The sequence below is a fragment of the Haemorhous mexicanus genome, chromosome 18, assembly GCF_027477595.1.
Source record: "Haemorhous mexicanus isolate bHaeMex1 chromosome 18, bHaeMex1.pri, whole genome shotgun sequence".
In the NCBI taxonomy this organism is placed as follows: domain Eukaryota; kingdom Metazoa; phylum Chordata; class Aves; order Passeriformes; family Fringillidae; genus Haemorhous; species Haemorhous mexicanus.
The window spans coordinates 1,313,393-1,330,730 of record NC_082358.1 but is presented as its reverse complement, the minus strand read 5'-3'; the positions used below and the strand labels follow the sequence as shown (position 1 = coordinate 1,330,730).

At 56.9% G+C, this 17,338-nt stretch overlaps 1 protein-coding gene across 12 annotated transcripts in view; it reads left to right on the top strand.

The window, feature by feature from the left end:
- EPB41L1 (erythrocyte membrane protein band 4.1 like 1) overlaps positions 1-17,338 on the top strand; it is a 68,251-nt gene that overhangs the window by 22,593 nt on the left and 28,320 nt on the right. The window contains exon 1 of one of the 12 annotated variants that reach the window (XM_059862376.1): positions 13,249-13,389. The exons of the other annotated variants lie outside the window; for them this stretch is intronic. The gene's annotated coding sequence lies outside the window, so the exon portion shown is untranslated. Of the gene's footprint in view, positions 1-13,248; positions 13,390-17,338 lie in introns of those variants that run through there. 12 annotated transcript variants of the gene reach the window in all.

Genomic DNA, 17,338 nt, shown 5'->3' with positions numbered 1-17,338 from the left:
CATCTTAGCAGCGGCTCCTGAGCCTGGCTGCCAGGTACAGCAGCTCTGAGCTGGGGACATGTGCTCTGCCTGCCAAGGGAGCTCCAGCACATCTGGCACAGCTGTAAATTCCAAGATGGTTTGGGTTGGAGGGACCTTGAAGGCCATCCTGTTCCACACCCCTGCCATGGCAGGGACACCTTCCACTGTCCTAGGCTGCTCCAAGCCCCATCTAGCCTGGCCTTGGGCACTGCCAGGGATCCAGGGGCAGCCACAGCTGCTCTGGGCACCCTGTGCCAAGGCCTGCCCACCCTCACAGGGAGGAATTTCTCCCCAGTATCCCATGTAACCCTGCCCTCTGGCAGTGGGAAGCCATTCCCTGTGTCCTGTCCTTCCATCCCTTGTCCCCATCCCTCTCCAGCTCTCCTGGAGCCCCTTCAGGCACTGGAAGGGCTCCGGGCTCTGCCCAGAAGCTTCTTTTTTTCTAGGCTGAAATCCATTCAGCTATTCTGAACCAACCCAAGCCGGTGCTTCAAAAATCTTACTTGGGCATCTTTCCGTGTCCTTTCTGGGCTCAGATGCCCTCACCTGGAGCCACAAGAACTGCCCACAGGTGCAATCCTCTCGGGGCTTGGCCCAAGCTCGGTGCTGCAGCTCACAGTGGGCTCAGAGGCTGTTCTGCATGCCCAGTGCATGGCCAGGCTGGTGCTTCCAGCCTCTGCTTTCCTTCTGGAGGACTTCTGCAGAGCAGGTGCCCTGTGCCAAGCTGAATCCTGGTATTGGGGGGGCGGGGGTGGGGGGGGGTGGTTGCATTTTGCAAGTCATTGAGGGGTTCTCAGTCTGGCTGTTTGTGGTGTCTGGCCACTCAGATACCTAAGGATTCTCCTCAGCTTTGTGGGGACACAAATGCTGTTGCTGTACCTTTGTACAGAAGTGAGACTGGGGAGATGTTTTCTTAGCAGAATAGAGCCAAAGCCAGGTAAGGAAGGTTGTTCCAGGCTGGACCTCTTGCCATCCATCTCTGCCAAGGCTGCTGTGAACTGGTTCAAGGGGGATGTCTGGCCATGGTCCTTCCCTGGTTGCTATTCCTGGCTCTTGTTCAATCTCCTTTGACACCCTTTTAGTCCTTTTGTGTATCTGTGAGATGCTTCAGAGGATGGAAATTTCCAAGTTCCAGTTTCCCTGCAGCAGCTGGAAGCAGCTAAGCCACACGTGTGCTGCAGGACTCAGAGTTTCAAACCCTCAGGTTTTGGGTGGGTGCTGTGGGCAGGTCTGGGGACTTTGGTGCTTTGGGGTTTGTGCAGGAGGGGTCACGGTGTGGTGGTGACACTGCATTAATGTGGATAAACCACCCATAATAAATACACCCTGACCTGCAAACAGACAGGGAAAGCAGCCTGGGTAGGGCAGGTCACTGCTCAGAGACAGCCAGGAGGGTGTTAAAGGGCCTTAACGAGGAGAGAATGGGAGCAAAGCCATGGGGTGTGGGCGCTTCTCACCTGCAGCAGCACTGGGCCTGAGGGGTCCCAGCTCCTGGGGGATGTGGGGAGATGGTGGAGGGCTGGGAGCATGTGGGGCTTGTGGAGGTGGGCATGGGGCAGCTCCACTCCTGCTCCTCCAGGCTTGGTGGCATGGCCTGTCCCCTCCCTGTCTCTTCCATGGAGGGTGGGGAGGGCTGGGAGCCTCTCCTCTGTGCCCCCGAGGTTTACCCTGCACAAGGAGCTGCTGGGGGAAGGGGCTTCTCCCACAAACAGGGACCTGCCAGGGTCCTGGGTCCAGCACAGCTGCTGGGGAGCTTTGCTTTTTTGGTTGCATTTTGCAAGTCATTGAGGGGTTCTCAGTCTGGCTGTTTGTGGTGTCTGGCCACTCAGATACCAAAGGATTCTCCTCAGCTTTGTGGGGACACAAATGCTGTTGCTGTACCTTTGTACAGAAGTGAGACTGGGGAGATGTTTTCTTAGCAGAATAGAGCCAAAGCCAGGTAAGGAAGGTTGTTCCAGGCTGGACCTCTTGCCACCCATCTCTGCCAAGGCTGCTGTGAACTGGTTCAAGGGGGATGTCTGGCCATGGTCCTTCCCTGGATGTGGGTCCTGTTTCAGCTCCTGGGGAGCTTTGCTTCAGCGAGAGCCCAGGGGGTCATGGGGACCCCAGGCACTGGAGCACTGTCTGAGATAAACTGGGAAGCACAAGGATGGGTATCAGTGAGCCTGGCTGTGTGGGAGGTCCTGGAGGCTCCCTGGAGCAGTGGGACACCCCTGTCCCACGAGACCTGGGGCATGGCCCTGCCTCTGGGGTGGGAGGAGGTGACAGGAGCCTGATGTGGGCAGCACTGGGGGGGCTGGGATGGGCTGGGGTGTTCCCTGCAGTGCAGTTCCAATCCTGGGGCAGGACTGAGGTACCTCCTCCTCTGCACCTGTGTCCCCTCTGTGTCCCACTGTCCCGGGGTGTCCCCTAAAAGGAAGGTCAGAGCTGCTGAAGGAGCCCATGTGCTGCTTCCCACCCTGCTGCAGCTCCGAGCTCACTTGCTCTCTCTTCTCCACACTCTGATCCCTCTTGCATCCTTTCCCTTAAAAACATTTCTCTCTTATCTTTGATAATTGCCTGTGAGGCCTGAGAACCCCTGAGGCCTCTGAGCTGTCCTTGCCTTGGCAAAAGCTGAAAATCCTCTTTCTTCCCATGCCTGGGAAGAGGGGCTCTGTCCTTCCCTGCAGCTCCTGGGCTCCCTGTGCCGTGACACCAGGGGATGGCTCCATGCACAGCAGAGGTTCCTCATCTGCCCTTACAGATTCCCCTTGGAGCTGTGGGTGCTGCCTAAGGACAGGCTGCTCCGTGGTGTTCCTGCCCTGCTGAATCCCAGGAGTCAGTGGCCCTGCCCCTGTTCCTTAATGTGGATTGGAATCCTGCTATGGGCAGGGGCCTGTGTTGCACATGCTTGTGTTATTTAGTCTCATTTGGGGACACTCTGGGGTTTTTCAGGGTCCTGGTCCTGTTCCAGTCTGTCAGTGGTAGCAATGGGGCTCGTGGCTGAGCAGCCACAGGGTCCCTCTCTGTAGCAAACCTGGCTGAGAGAGGGTCAGGTGGGGAGGAACCAGAGGGAAGCCTGCCCTGGTGTCTGCAGATGTTCAGAAAGTGTGAGTCAGGCATCCCAAAAATTGGGAACTGGGCTAAACACCACAAATATTCAAAGAGCAGCCCCTCCAGTGAGTGCTCTGAGGTAGGTGCTGAGGACAGAGCTGAGCAGACATTCACAGGGACCAGGGTCCAAGTGGGGTGTTTTGGGAAAAGACTGCTGTGGGCATGGGTCAGCTGTGTCATGCCAGAGCTCCTGGGCTCTCAAACCCTCCCTTCTCCTGCTCACCCTGGGAGGGCAGCAGGACACATGTGGGGACAGTGTGGGGACAGTGTCTGCCTGCAGCTGGGTGGGACTGGGGTGCCTGAGGGTGCCTCTGCTGGCTGGAGGTTACAGGAAATGAGGAGCCCTCACCTCATTCCTCATTCACCTTAAGCCCTCAAGGACTGATAAGGCCTGAGATGGCAGCTGGGTATGGAATGAGGCTGGTCCCAAATGCCCATCCCCAGCTGGGTGAGGGGCAGGAGGGTGCCTTGCTGTGACTGAGTCCCATGTGCCTCAGTTTCCTGTCAGGACTGGGTGAGCTCAAGGAGGGGACACAGGGAGGACAGTCCTTTCTCCCAGCACGAGGCCAGTGCAGCAGCTCTTGGCCAGTCTGGTCCCCACAGGGAGAGCCATCGTGCCTCTGGGCCCCAGGGCCAGCCCTGAGCAGGGCTGGTGCAGCCCAGGACCCAGCCCTGTTCCCCCTGCTCCAGGCCCCCCTTCCCTGGCCTTGGGCTGTGCCAGCCCTTCTCTGCTGGGGGTGCAGGGCAGTGGGGCAGCCCCTTCCACAGTGACCCCACACTTCCCTCCTTCCCTGAGGGCATGCCAGTGTGTCCAGGGAGGGATGTGCCCAGGGCTGGTTCAGGTGAGGTTTTTTCAATTGATTTTTCGACCTTTCCAGCACAGCTTGGCCATCCCTCCCCTCCCTCCACCCCAGCTTTATTGTACCAAATTAATGAGGAACATGTTGGTGCTTGAAGTCAGAGGCTCTATCAGCAGCTCTCTGCCTTCCCCCAGGTTCCCAAATGCCTCCGAAGGATGGCTGGCAGCTCTGCCAGGGGTGAGGGTGCAGGGGTGGCACTGGTGCCCTCCGCCCCCCCAGCATCCTCTGCTGGGATCTAAGGGCTTCCTGGGCCTCTACACTGAAACCAGTGCCCAGCTCAGCCCTGAGCTCTTCCAGGACTTGAGCTGTGTCCCTCTGTGGTCTGAGGGAGCTGGCTCTGCTTCTGCCTGAGCCACCAAATCCTGCTCCAGGTGGCAGTAGGGGATGCAGCAATGCCCTCCTGCACCATGTGGGATCACGGGGATATGAGGAAAAGGTGCCATGGGGTCAGAAGAGCAAGGGAGGACTCTGCAGCAGCACTGCCTTTGCAGGAGCTCAGCTCAGTGCTTGCTTGGGGGACACTTCTGGGGCAGAGGGAGCACCTGTGGGACCCCCCAAATGCTCCTTCCCCCAGAAGGCATCTTGGTGTAATTTCTTGGTGGGTGAGGAAGCACAGGATCAGGCCCAGGCCCATCTCCATGTGATGACTCAGGAATTAGTTGGGTTCTTGATGAGCCTGTTATCACCATGGCAGTTTGGGGGGCTGCGGTATTCCGTGGTTTTCCTGGGCCTTACATGAGTCCAAATCCGGCTAGCTTAAGACTCTAGCCCACATGGACCCGCATAGACAAAAGTAAAAGACGAGAGGCACTCTTCTCCACGTGGGTGCAAGTATCTTGTTTATTGGCTTGGTGCAAGACACAGGTGATGGGGTCACTCAGGTAGAAAAGAGGGCATGGGACTCTCACACAGGAGGTTTTATACCCTAGGGGATGGGGGCGGGGGAGAGAGGACCGTGGCCAATGGGAGGCCATTGGGGAGGGGCAAGGTACCCATGAGACAGACCAGGTGTGTATAAGGGGGGGGGGGTGGGGGGGTGGGAGGGGGAGACCATGTGATGAGGGAGCGGGAAAACCCATCCACCTGACCCAACATGCACAGTAAAAATTTCCCATCACCCAGTGCAACAACAACTAAATAAACTATTTAGTGCAATACAACACCTCCCCCTTTTCTGTTAACTAAAATTGAAAGGAAATGTGTTGGAGTATTTCTGCTGCTGATTATGAAATTGTCCACCACCCCGAGAGTCCCCAGTCCTTGAACAGTCCTCGGATTCCTGCTTGACTTGTCCGATCAGGCTTTTCACTTCTCGGAGAGCTGTGTGGACATTGGGTGCCTTTGATGCTAAGTTCATGCAGCACAGTCCTGTTAGAGCTTCTGTGCCAGGGTCACCCAGATGCTTTGGCGTGGCTGAGGAACGGTCCACGCAGCTGTCAGGCTGCTCAGCATGAACAGGATGACAACTCGGACAGGGCTCTTCGTGAGGTTAGGTGGGAGGTAGATTTTCTGTTCTACAAAGGAAAGCAGACAATTTTTTTTTTTGTTTTTGTTTTTTTTAAAGAAAACACATACAAGTTCATGGGTCTGCCAGAATACAGCTCACTCTTTTAGGATGATTCTTCCTTCTTTTTCCGGCGGCGTCTTCTCTTGGAGGCGACAGCTGCTTGCTTCTCATCCCTGTCTGCTGGAGCTGGATTTTTAGGGATGAAGGGTTTTACCCACTGTTGGGGTATCCATCGAGGGCCTGAGGGGGTAGATACACATGTGTAACGACGTCCCCAGGTGACGAGCTCATAAGGACCCTTTGTTTTCCAAGTTTCTGGATCCTTAATGAGAACTGGTGAACGCTGTGACAACTTAAACCGGTTGTTATTATTGAAATGACATATTACTGGAGGATTCATGTTTTCAAATGAACAATTCAGAAAATTGATGGTCAACAAGGCTTTACAGAGCTTTCGTTGTGGAGTCATCCACACTGCAGAATTTCCCTGCCTAGCCAGGACTTCTTTGAGTGTATGGTGGGCACGCTCGATCACAGCTTGACCTGTGGGGGAGTGGGGAATGCCTGTCTTATGCTCCACTCCCCACTACTGGACAAACTCCAGGAACTCCTTGGAGGCATATGCTGGGCCATTGTCAGTCTTAATCTCCCTAGGGACCCCCAATACTGAAAAGGCTTGCAGCAAGTGTTGTTTAGCATGCGCAGCCCTTTCCCCTGTGTGGGCAGAGGCATAAACCGCACCTGAGTATGTATCTATGCTGATGTGTACGTATTTCATGCGACCGAAACTGGGAATGTGTGTGATGTCTGTCTGCCACACTTGGCAGCTCCCGAGGCCTCGGGGGTTAACCCCAACACCCAGGGATGGCACTGCCTGAAGCTGGCAGTTGGGACAGGTGGCCACAATGGCTCGAGCCTGACTTCGTGTTAGCTGGAACTGACGGATTAGACCTGGAATATTTTGATGGTATTGTTGGTGACTTAGCTTTGCCTGTTGAAAGATGTCTGGAAGGCGTGCCATTTCTGCTGGAACTGCAAGGGAATCTGCTTTGCAATTACCTTCTGCGATCTCGCCTGGCAAATCGGTGTGTGACCTCACGTGCATCACATAGAAAGGGTGCTCCCACTGCGAAACCAAATAAATTAGTTTTGAGAGCAACCTGTGGAGATGCTCATCCTCAATGTCCTTGAGAACTGCCTGCTCCGCCCTGGACACTACTCCCGCCACGTAGGCTGAATCGGTAACCAAATTAATTGGCTCCGAAAACTTCTCAAAGGCTCTCACAACTGCAGCCAGTTCAGCAATCTGGGGCGACCCCTCCACAAACTCAACATCAGCTTCCCAGTGCTGGGTCTGGGGATTTCTCCAAGTCATCACCGACTTGTGGGATGCTCCGGATGCATCAGTGAACACTGTAAGTGCCTTGAGTGGCCTACGACTCCTTTTCTCAGGAGGAATGAGGTGGAATTCCTTGTTGAACAGCTTGTGTGACAGGGCCTGGACTGATACCTGTCCACTGTAGCTGTCCAGGGATAGCTGGAGACTGGCATTGTTCTGGAGTAGGTCATTGAACCTTTTTTTTGTCAACTTCTCAGGAGAGCTCGTTCCCTCCTTAGCAAGATGGACTGGAAGGTGAATACACTCAAAGTCACAACTGGCCAGCTCACGCAGTCTTAACCTGGCCTTCCAGATCAGCTGAGCTATCAGCTCCTGTGGCTGTGTGATGGTTTTGGATCTCTGATGGGAGAGAAAAACCCACTCTATGATTAGAAGTGGATCTTTTTGTACTTCAAACCACTGGAATATCAACCCATGTATGTGTGGTAACTTCCCCAAAACAATGAGTTCGAAAGGCAGCTCGGTCTTATAACGATGAGCCTGCCTCTCGGCCAAAGCCTTCTGAACTTTGTGGAGGGCGGTTTTTGCCTCTGGGGTCAGTTCCCTGGGAGAGGCTAGCTCTCTCTCTCACTTCAGTAAATTGAGAAGGGGAGCTAGGTCCCTCTTGTTGAGACCCAGCCAAGGTCTGACCCAGTTCAAAGACCCACACAAGGAATGGAGATCTGCTAGGGTTTTGGGATCACTCTTAATTTCCAATTTCTGCGGAACAATGGTCTGTGCAGTGATTTGCAAGCCCAGGTAGTTCCAAGGAGGCATCCTCTGAACCTTGTTTTCCTGCAGTTGGAACCCAGCAGAGGTTAAAACTTTAACCACTAGGTCAAGTGTGTCTTGGAGTATTATGTCATCGGGGGCACACACAAGCACATCATCCATGTAGTGTAGGAAGATTGCCTTTTTTTTCTGGGCACGCACTGGGGACAGAAATGAAGCCATGTACCACTGGCAGATGGATGGACTGCATTTCATTCCCTGTGGCAATACTTTCCAGTGGTAGCGCTTCACTGGGGCTTTTCCATTGGTGGTAGGAACCGAAAAGGCAAACCGTGGTGCATCATCCGGGTGTAGAGGAATATGGAAGAAACAGTGCTTGATGTCTAGGACAGCCAATTGCCAATTTTGGGGGAGCATCATCGGGGAGGGCATCCCTGGTTGGAGAGACCCCATGTCCACAATTCTCTTGTTTATTTCTCTTAAATCATGGAGGAGCTGCCACTTATCCTTCCCCTGGCTTTTTTATTACAAAGACCGGGGAATTCCAGCAGCTAGATATCTCTTCAATGTGTCCTTTAGCCAATTGTTCTTCCACTAGCTCCTTGAGCACCTCTATCTTTTCATTACTGAGTGGCCACTGTTTTACCCAGACTGGATCATTTTTCAGCCATGTTAACTTGTGGGCGGGGTGCTCCACAGTGGCCGCTTCTAAAAATCCTGGGGTGTCTTAGGGATGACCAATTTGACTCCCCACTGGGACATGGTGTCTCTACCCCACAAGGGAGCTTTGTAATTAGTAACAAATGGACGGACACTGGCCAATTTTCCGTCTGGTCCCTCAATTTGCACGATGCTTTTTGATATCTTTGCCAATGTGACTCCTCCTACACCTTGGAGTTGGCCAGCCACGGGCTGCAAATCCCAATGTGACGGCCACAATCTTTCAGGTATGACTATCACATCTGCCCCTGTGTCAAGCAACCCTTCCACGTGGAGATGTTCTGTTCCACGCATTAGGTTGCATCCCATGATGGGTTTGTTCTCGCCAGCCACTTCTGCCCAGTATACACCGGGTGTCTTGTCATCTACTGAAATTTCCGCTAGAACAGGAATGGTCTGGGCTATGATTTGCCCCTTGGCCAAATAGAAGAGGGGCTGTGGACAGCGCACCAGGAGAGTGAGGTTAGGTATGTCCCCTTTGATGGTCATGGGAGCCACCTCAATCTCCATGAGTGTGTGTGCAGTGTCCCCAATAACAAAGTACTCACTGCCCAATCCTGTGCAATCTTTTGTCAAGTTCTGCGAGTCCTCTGGTAGGCCCACTCCAATGACTGTCCACTGGGTAGACCTGAAAGCAAAAGCTTTGGTGGTCACAAGCTTGAAACGCTTGTGAGACCCCCATATTTTATCCAGTAAATGGTTATTTGGTTTTCCCCCACCCCGCTCCCGTTCCTCCCCCTTTTCTGTTTTGAGGGAGGTTTTCCCTTTAGGGAAGCCCACCGCATTTATGTCGTGGCGCTGGGCGGGTTTGCGCTGGCTTTGGAGTTTTTTGGTGTGAAGGGTGTCCTTTGTTGCTGGCTTTGGGGGCAGTCCTGGGCAAAGTGTCCTGGTTTTTTGCATATGAAGCAAATGACATGTTGAAGTTGTTCTGGTGACATCTGTCGCCTCCTGACTCCTGGAGATACAGCTGCCACTCTCTCTGGGTTTGTTGGCCTTGACCACGCCTCCGGTGCAGCAAACAGTTCCGCCTTCCTAGCACAGGCTTCGATCATCTCTGCCAGTGTAGGTGGGGGGTTGAGAGGCAGTCCCAGGAGCACCCTACTGCAGATTTCATTGGCATTCCTCTGTGCCATCTCTTTCACTATCTCCATTTGTGTCTTGGGGTCCCATACTTGCCTCTCAACCTGTGCACGGAGTCGGTCGACAAACTGCAAGAAACTTTCTGAAGGAGACTGTTTAATGTCAAGAAAACTACCACTAGGTTCAACAGTTGATAGGTGGTTAAAAGCCTTGTATGCAACTTTTGAAATCTTATCTAGAATGAATTTGGACAACACCCAAGCTTGGTCCTCAGGCTTATCCCACTCCCCCTCGCCACATAAATGTTCATAAGTAATGTTATTGTTTTCTAAATCTTTGGCACCCTGAGGGGTTTGCTCAAGTTCCTCCACGAGATCTCTGAGAGATCTCTTCCAGGAGCTTTCCTATAGATCAAACTCTGACTGGGTAAGCAGGCACTGGAAAAGATCTACGATATCAGTAGGAACAAATTCAAGGGATGTTAATGTAGCTCTCATCATGCTTCTAAAAATTTCACTATTTCTCCCAAATTCTAATTGACTTTTACATAACTCACGCTTTGTGTGATATGAGAAGGGCTGGTAGGTTCTAGGACTGGCCCTACCACCCATGTATTGAACAGGGGCTACCAAGGGGATTGCTTCTTCCTCCCGGTTTTGGACCCCAGGGTTCCCTCTTTCAGCCCGACCCCCGTGGGACCCAGCAGGGGGACCACCCCATCCCCCAGCCCTACCCCCATGGGAACCGGGAAGGGGACCACCCCCTCCCTCAGCCCCACTGCTTTGGGAAGCAGGCAGGGAAATACCCTTCACCCCACCCCCATGGGGAATAGGAGAGGGTACACCCCCTGCCTCTGCCCCCCCCACCCTGGCGCCTTGGTAACTGGGAGGGGGGACATTCACACGTTGGGCGCCACCTGCGGTATTCCGTGGTTTTCCAGGGCCTTACATGAGTCCAAATCCGGCTAGCTTAAGACTCTAGCCCACACGGACCCGCACAGACGAAGGTAAAAGACGAGAGGCGCTCTTCTCCACGTGGGTGCAAGTATCTTGTTTATTGGCTTGGTGCAAGACACTCAGGTAATGGGGCCACCCAGGTAGAAAAGAGGGCATGGGACTCTCACACAGGAGGTTTTATACCCTAGGGGATGGGGGCGGGGGAGAGAGGACCGTGGCCAATGGGAGGCCATTGGGGAGGGGCAAGGTACCCATGAGACAGACCAGGTGTGTATAAGGGGGGGGTGGGGGGGGTGGGAGGGGGAGACCATGTGATGAGGGAGGGGGAAAACCCATCCACCTGACCCAACATGCACAGTAAAAATTTCCCATCAACCAGTGCAACAACAACTAAATAAACTATTTAATGCAATACAACAGGGGGCTCTTCTGGGGGTGGCACCGTAGCTGATGTCCTTCTGCTGGCCTCATCCCTGTGCTGAAACACGGATGAAGACCTCTGGGTTCTGCCTCCCCCTCTAAAGTGCTGCCTGAGTTGGCCTGTGCCAGCCCAAGGGGTTCACTTGCCTCTCCTTAGAGTGGAAATGTCAAGCTTGTCCATGGGGTGCCAAGAGGGGATGCAGGCAATGCCCTCTTGGGGCCAGGCTCTGCTCAGCAGTGCCCAGGGACAGCCCCGGGGGCCTCATGCACAAAGTGACACACAGGAGGGGTCCTCCAAGCTCAGGAGACACTTCTGCACTGGGAGGGTGGCTGAGCACTGGTGCAGGTGCCCGGGGAGGTGGGGGACTCTCCATCCCTGGAGAGACTCAAAAGCCACCTGGACACATCCTGGGCAGCCGGCTCTGGGTGGCTCTGATGGAGCAGGTGCAGGGCAAGGTGACCTCCAGAGGTGCCTCCAGCCTCCCCCAGCCCCAGATCCACTTCTCAAGCACCGTGAAGGGGCCTCTGGCCTGGGCAGTGTGCAGGGGTTCAGTGGGTCCTCCCTGGGCACAGTGAAGGTGCTGATGCCACAAGACCCAAGTGCCAGCAGGACCCCTTTGGAACCTGTAGGTGTTCAGTTCTCCCCAATCCTTGTGCACCCTCGGGGTCTCGCCAGTCATGGAACCACTGAGGCTGGACAGGAATTCCGTGTGTCAAGTCCAACCCTCAGCCCTGCACTGTCAAGGCCACCACTCACGCATGTCCCCAAATCTGAATGTCCTTTAAATTCCCCCAGGGATGGTGACTCCACCACTGCCCTGGGAAGCCTGTGCCAGTGCCAGATGACCCTTTCCAAGATTTTTGGAGCCCAGCGGAGTTTCCACAGGCCACTCTGCAGTTAGTGGATAGTGGATGCAGTGGGTCCCTTCCAGCCCGGCCACAACCTGAGCCCCTTTCTCTGAGTCCATCATTGCTTCCTGCCAGGGGTGGAGGGAAGGTCCTTCCTGTCCCTGTTTTCCCCAGGATACCTGATGGAGCCACCAGGGACTCTGTTCAGTTGTGGGTGACACCAGCCCTGACCAGTGCTGAGCAGCCAAGAACTGGTCACCCAAGCCCCAAGCCCCAGTGGCTGCAGCCTCCTGGAGAGTTGGGAAGGGGACATTCAGGGCTGGCAGTGCCATCGGGGGTGCTGAGGCTGCCTAGGCATGGTGGGTGCTCGCAGGAGGGCTGCAGGGTCTGGGGCAGCTGCAGGCCCCACTGCAGGCCTGCCTGAATTGTGGGGATTGCACTGCCGAGGTTTGGATTAGAATGCAGGAAAGGATTTTGGAGGAGTGTGAGTTTGCTGGGAACTGTGGGATTCCTGGTTCTCCCTGGCTGCAGGCTGCTGTGTTTCAGAATGGGACCCCTGGGCTGTCCCAGTTCAGTGGCTCAGGAGTCCCTGTGAAGGTGCCCAGCCTCGGGGAGGGCTTGGAGGGAGGGCTGTAGGGACTGGGACCCCTTCCCTGCCCGTCTGGTTCCCCCAGGGCTGATGTTTTTGACTGGGGGAACAGTCCATGAGCATCCCAACCCATGGGGACCACTTGGGGAGCTGATACTGGTGAGCAACTGGGCACTCTGGGTTTCTCCTTCTGCATCCAGCATGGTCACCCACACAGTGAATGCCTGTACCCCCACAACCAGAGCCTGACGGGGTCTCCCAGCAAGTCCTCAGACTTGTGCTTTGTCCCCTTGTGTTCCTGATGGCTTGGCATGCCCAGGACTCCCATCAGCATGTGCCCGAACTGGCAGGTCCTGCCTGGGCACTGCTGCACCCAGCAGGCTGCCCACACCTGGTGAGGGGACCCCAGCCCTGCCTGCCCCGCCTGTGTCCCTGCCTGTGCTCTGGGTGTCCCCACTGCCAGCAGGAGCTGTTCCTCCTTCCGGCTGGGTCAGTGCTGGGCTGCAGGAAACCCCTGTTGCATTGTGGGGTGCGAGCACCCTGCAGAGGGTCCCTGCCGTGTTTGCTCCGCGGGGCTGTCCCTGCCAAGGGACGGGCAGGGGACGCGTGCCCTGGGGACAGGGATGTGCCGGGTGTCACGCTCGGCACTTCACCCTGGGCAGGTCCGGTGAAAGAGCCTCTGTTCAGCCGCCGCTGCTGGGACAGCTCGGCCCAGCCTGGGTCTGGATGGCAGCGCAGGGTTTGCTGCCCCGGGACCCATGGCAGGGCTGGGGAGGGCAGGACCTGCTCCTCTATGCCAGGTTACCTTGGCATAGAGATGAGCAGCAGAGCTCTCCTTCCCTGCCAGGCGTGCGCAGGGAAGGATCTCGGCGGGAGTGCCCGGCCCGGGATGAGTCAGGCGTTTGCGGGGACGGGGGCGAGGGGTCTGGCACCGGCATCCCGGGGGACGCGCCCGGCACGCCCGGGAGGGCAGCCCCGCTCCCAGCTCTCATCCCATCCCATGCCGGCTGCGGCAGCAGTGCACATCCATCCATCCTTCCATCCGTCACCGCGCGGGGCGTGGGAAGAGGCGGCTCTGCAGAAGGCGCTGCCTCGGACGCAGCGCCAGCCCGGCGGGATGAGCCGTGCCGGGCTGAGCCGAGCCGGGCTGAGCCGCGCCGGAGCCATGGGCAGCTGTCACCCAGGTAGGGCCCACCAGGGCACTGCGCGATGTTCGGCCCCGCTGCCGCTGCTGCCCTGGGTTCAGCCAGCAGCTGCTGCCTGGGGAGGGCTGGGGACGATGCGGCTCCTGGAGCCCGGGGGCGATGGGGGCGCTTGGACTTGATCTTGGAGGTCTTTCCCAAACTTGACGGTCCTAGGATTCTATGACGGGGCACTTTTACAGCTCGGGACACTGCAGATCTCTGCCCCTGCCAGACTCCCGTGAGGAGATCAGGGTTCAGTCTCCAGGAGCAGGGGATCCCCTGTGTTTCTGATCCCCCCCCTTCCCCATAAACAGCTCATATGATCCTCTGGCCCTGCTGCAGAGCAGCACAGGAGAACTCTCAGGCTGCACTGCGGAGTTGTTTGGGGATTTGTGTGTCCCGTGCCAGGGGGGTGAGGTCCCAGGGGTGGCACTAGGGCCCGGGGGTGGCACTGGTGCTCAGGGTGCTGTGTGCTGTCGGGGCTTTGGGGCTGCTTTGCTGTTTCTGTGGAGGATTCCCGGGACTCCCCACTGGGCTCCCTCAGGTTTGCAGGATGGGTGCAAGGCACTGCCTGTGCCCCTGTCCCCTGCCAGCTCAGCCCTACCCGGTTGGGGTACTGGGTGCCACAGACCCGGGGAGCATCTCCATCCCGTGCCTCGTGCCATGCAGCCACTGCCACCCCCCCCGGGGTGCCCCCCATGTCCGTGCGTCTCTGTGGCAGCATCTGTCCCCAGTGTAACCCCACAATGTGATGGGGGCTTTGCTGCCAACATCAGCCCCGCTTGGCAGGGGTGGGGGAGGAGGTCACTGGGTTGTTACCCACTCCTGTGCTCCCCATCGGAGCTGGAGCGGGTGGAGCCCCGTTTGGGCACTCAGCAGGAGGGCTGCTGCCTGCCTGGAACCGAGGCGCACCGGAGGTGAAGCCTCGTGGATGGGCAGAGCCTCCGCAGGGAGCGAGGGGCGTAAGGGCCAGGCCGGGAGAAAAGGGGGATGCTCAGCCGTGGAGAACAGCCCGGCAGCTGGGAGTGACTGGGCAGGGAGTGGGGAGCAGCCTGCAGGGAGGGGAAGGGAAGGCTCTGCGAGAGGAGCGCTGCAGCGGCTGGAGCTGGGAGATGCTGGGAAAGTGCTGGGGCAAAGCAGCTAGGAAATCCACGCTCCAGCTTGAAGGGGAAGGAGGAGGAAAACACCAAGGGGAGGAGGAGCAGGCAGGGAGATGATGGGAGGAGATTCCAGGCATGACAAACAGGTCTGCCTCTGATCCTGCTGAGGCTTCCTTTGCAGGCGCCGTTCCCACGTGCCTGTTCCAGTAGCCTGGAGCGCCATCCGGCTCCAGCCCTCTCCCCTGAGGAGAGCATCCCCCAGCCCTGGGCTCCAGCTGCAGCTGCATCGAACCAGCCCTTGATGGAAACTGGGCTTGTGCTAAAAACTCACCCTTGGTGAAAACCAGGCATGGGGCACCAGGGCCTGTGGGTGCCAGGAGGAGCTCTTTGGTCACTGCCTGCACAGGGCAGGCTCTGGGGGTTTGTGTCCATTGCCTCCAACAGCCTCAGCATGGGATTTGCTCCAGTGGGACAGGCATGAGCAAGGCTGGGCGCTGGGAGGGCTGGTGCCCAGAAGGGTACTGCTCCTGCTGTTGGAATTATTTAAAAAGAAATAACTTTAGAACTCCATTGAGTTCTCTGCAGTTGTGTAAACCTCTTTTACATGTTTGTGACAGCAGATATTTCAGTGGAATTGTTCCTTTGGCAGCATTCTAGGACCTGTGTCCTTTCTGAACCCATGGCCTCCAGTCTGGGGTCTCTGCTGGGACAGCAGGAGCTGAGTTTGCACAGGGAAGGTCCTGTGGCATGGGTCAGGCTCCATGGCTGCTGCTCCCTGTCTGTGCTGTGCTGCCCCCCTCCCATCAGGGACAGCTCCTGCCCACGGCACAGAGCTGCACCCAGGACAACATCTCCTTCTGCAGCTCTTGGGGGCCATGGGGAGGCCATGGGATAAGAGGGACAGGGGGCTGGGACAGGTTTCACCGTGAGTGTGCTCAGGACCCTGCAGAGCCTGCAGGTACCCCCAGGGTGCTGAGCACCCCCAGCTGGGCACAGATGGTGGTCATGTGGGTGCTCATGTGGGCCTTGGTGTCCTTCTTCCTCAGCCCTGGGTGTAGGTGAGTGCAGGTGACCAGGCTGCCACGGAGGGTGGCAGTGTCCCACAGCAGGTGTCACTGTCCCCAGGGGCTTGGTGCTGCCAGGCTGGGGCTGGCCCTGGGCTGCAGCAGCACCGGGGTGAGTGGCAGTGCTGGAGGAGCCCCGGCCTTCCCACTCAGCCCCAGGGCGGGCCGGGAACGGCTCCTGAATGCAGCCCTTGTGGCTGTGCCCGGGAGCGTGGCAGTGCCAGCATGGTCCCTCCATCAGGGCTGTGCAGCTGCAGAGCTCAGCTGCAGCGGGGCCGTGCCCGCAGCCACTGCCCCTGCCAGCCCTGGCTCCCTCCAACAGCTCCCGGCCCCCAGCAATGACCCTGTGTAGGGACCAGAGCCTCCCCAGCACGGCTGCAAGTCCAGAGACTGAGGGATTCCCTGCCCTGGGAGCAGGGAGATGGTCCCTGGAGATTTGTCAGGCTCCCTTAGCAGAGCTCTGCCACCCTGGCACTGCTGTGCCATGCTCTCACTGGCCTCAGCTGGAAGGCAGTCCCTGGGATCAGGTTCCTGGCGCACCATCAGAAGATTGGAACTGGAGCTCAAGATGCAGAAGTGAGATGGGATGAATTCCCAGCTTACTACACTTAAAAAAACCCTCATTTCCTCAGGGATCACTGCAGGGAAAAAGTAGTTTGGAAGAAAGTTTAAAAATGTCAAGTGAAAAACTCAGCATGTTTTTGGCCCAAAGTGATGCATTGTCATTTTAGAGATTTCACATTGATTAAAAATTCACACACTGAGATCCAAGCAGAAGTGCTTGGGAATGATCCACACAGGGACGAGGGCTTGGAGCGAGCAACTGCTCGAATTTGCAGTGGAAAAAAGCAGCTCTGTTTCCTCTGTGGAAAAAACAAACCAGTGATGACCTCTGAAAGCTCCTGGTGGCCTTGGCTGAGCGGTGGGGTCTGTCAAAGGGAGCTGATGCTGCTCAGGGTGGGTGTCTGGCCTGTCACGGCCAGGAGAACATGGCTGTGGCACAAGGGGATGACATCCTGGGCCTCCGGGTGTGAGCTGAGGCCTCTTGGTGACCACCCAACCAGCGCAGGCACGCGAGGGGAATGTTCCCGGGATCTCCTGGCTGCAAATCTGGCGGAAGGCGTAGGCTTGACTCCCTGTCTTCTCCGTCACCTCCTCTCCGTTCCCTCCACCCCCAGAGCCAGTTTTAGTCATTTTCCTGGGAAGGTTTCACATCTTCCCACGGCTGAGGACACCTGAAGGGCAGCAGTGGGACAGGAGCTGTGGTGTGGGATGGGTTTCTTTGTGAGTCTCAGTGACACTGAGCTGAGCCTGAGCTCTGCAGTGGAACCAGATCCACCAGGGATGAGGCACCCAGAGGGTCCTGGGCAGGCTGGAGGAGCTCACGTGAACATCATGGAGCTCAGCCAGGCCAAGTGCAAGGTTCTGCACCTGGGTCAGGTCACAGGCTGGGGCTGGCTGGGTGGGGAGCAGCCCTGGGAGAAGGACTTGGGGGTGCTGCTGGTGACAAACTGGGTGTGACCTGGCCATGGGCACTGGCAGCCCAGAAATCAACCCTGCCCTGGGCTGATCCCACAGCGTGGGCAGAGGTGAGGGGGGGATTCTGCCCCTCTGCCCACTCAGGTGAGACCCCACCTGCAGAGCTGCCTCCAGCCCTTGGGACCCAACATCAGAAGGATGTGGAGCTGCTGCAGTGAGTCCAGAAGAGGCCACAAGGTGCTTCGAGGTCTGGAGCCCCTCTGCTCTGGGACAGGCTGGGAGAGCTGGGTGCATTCACCCAGAAAA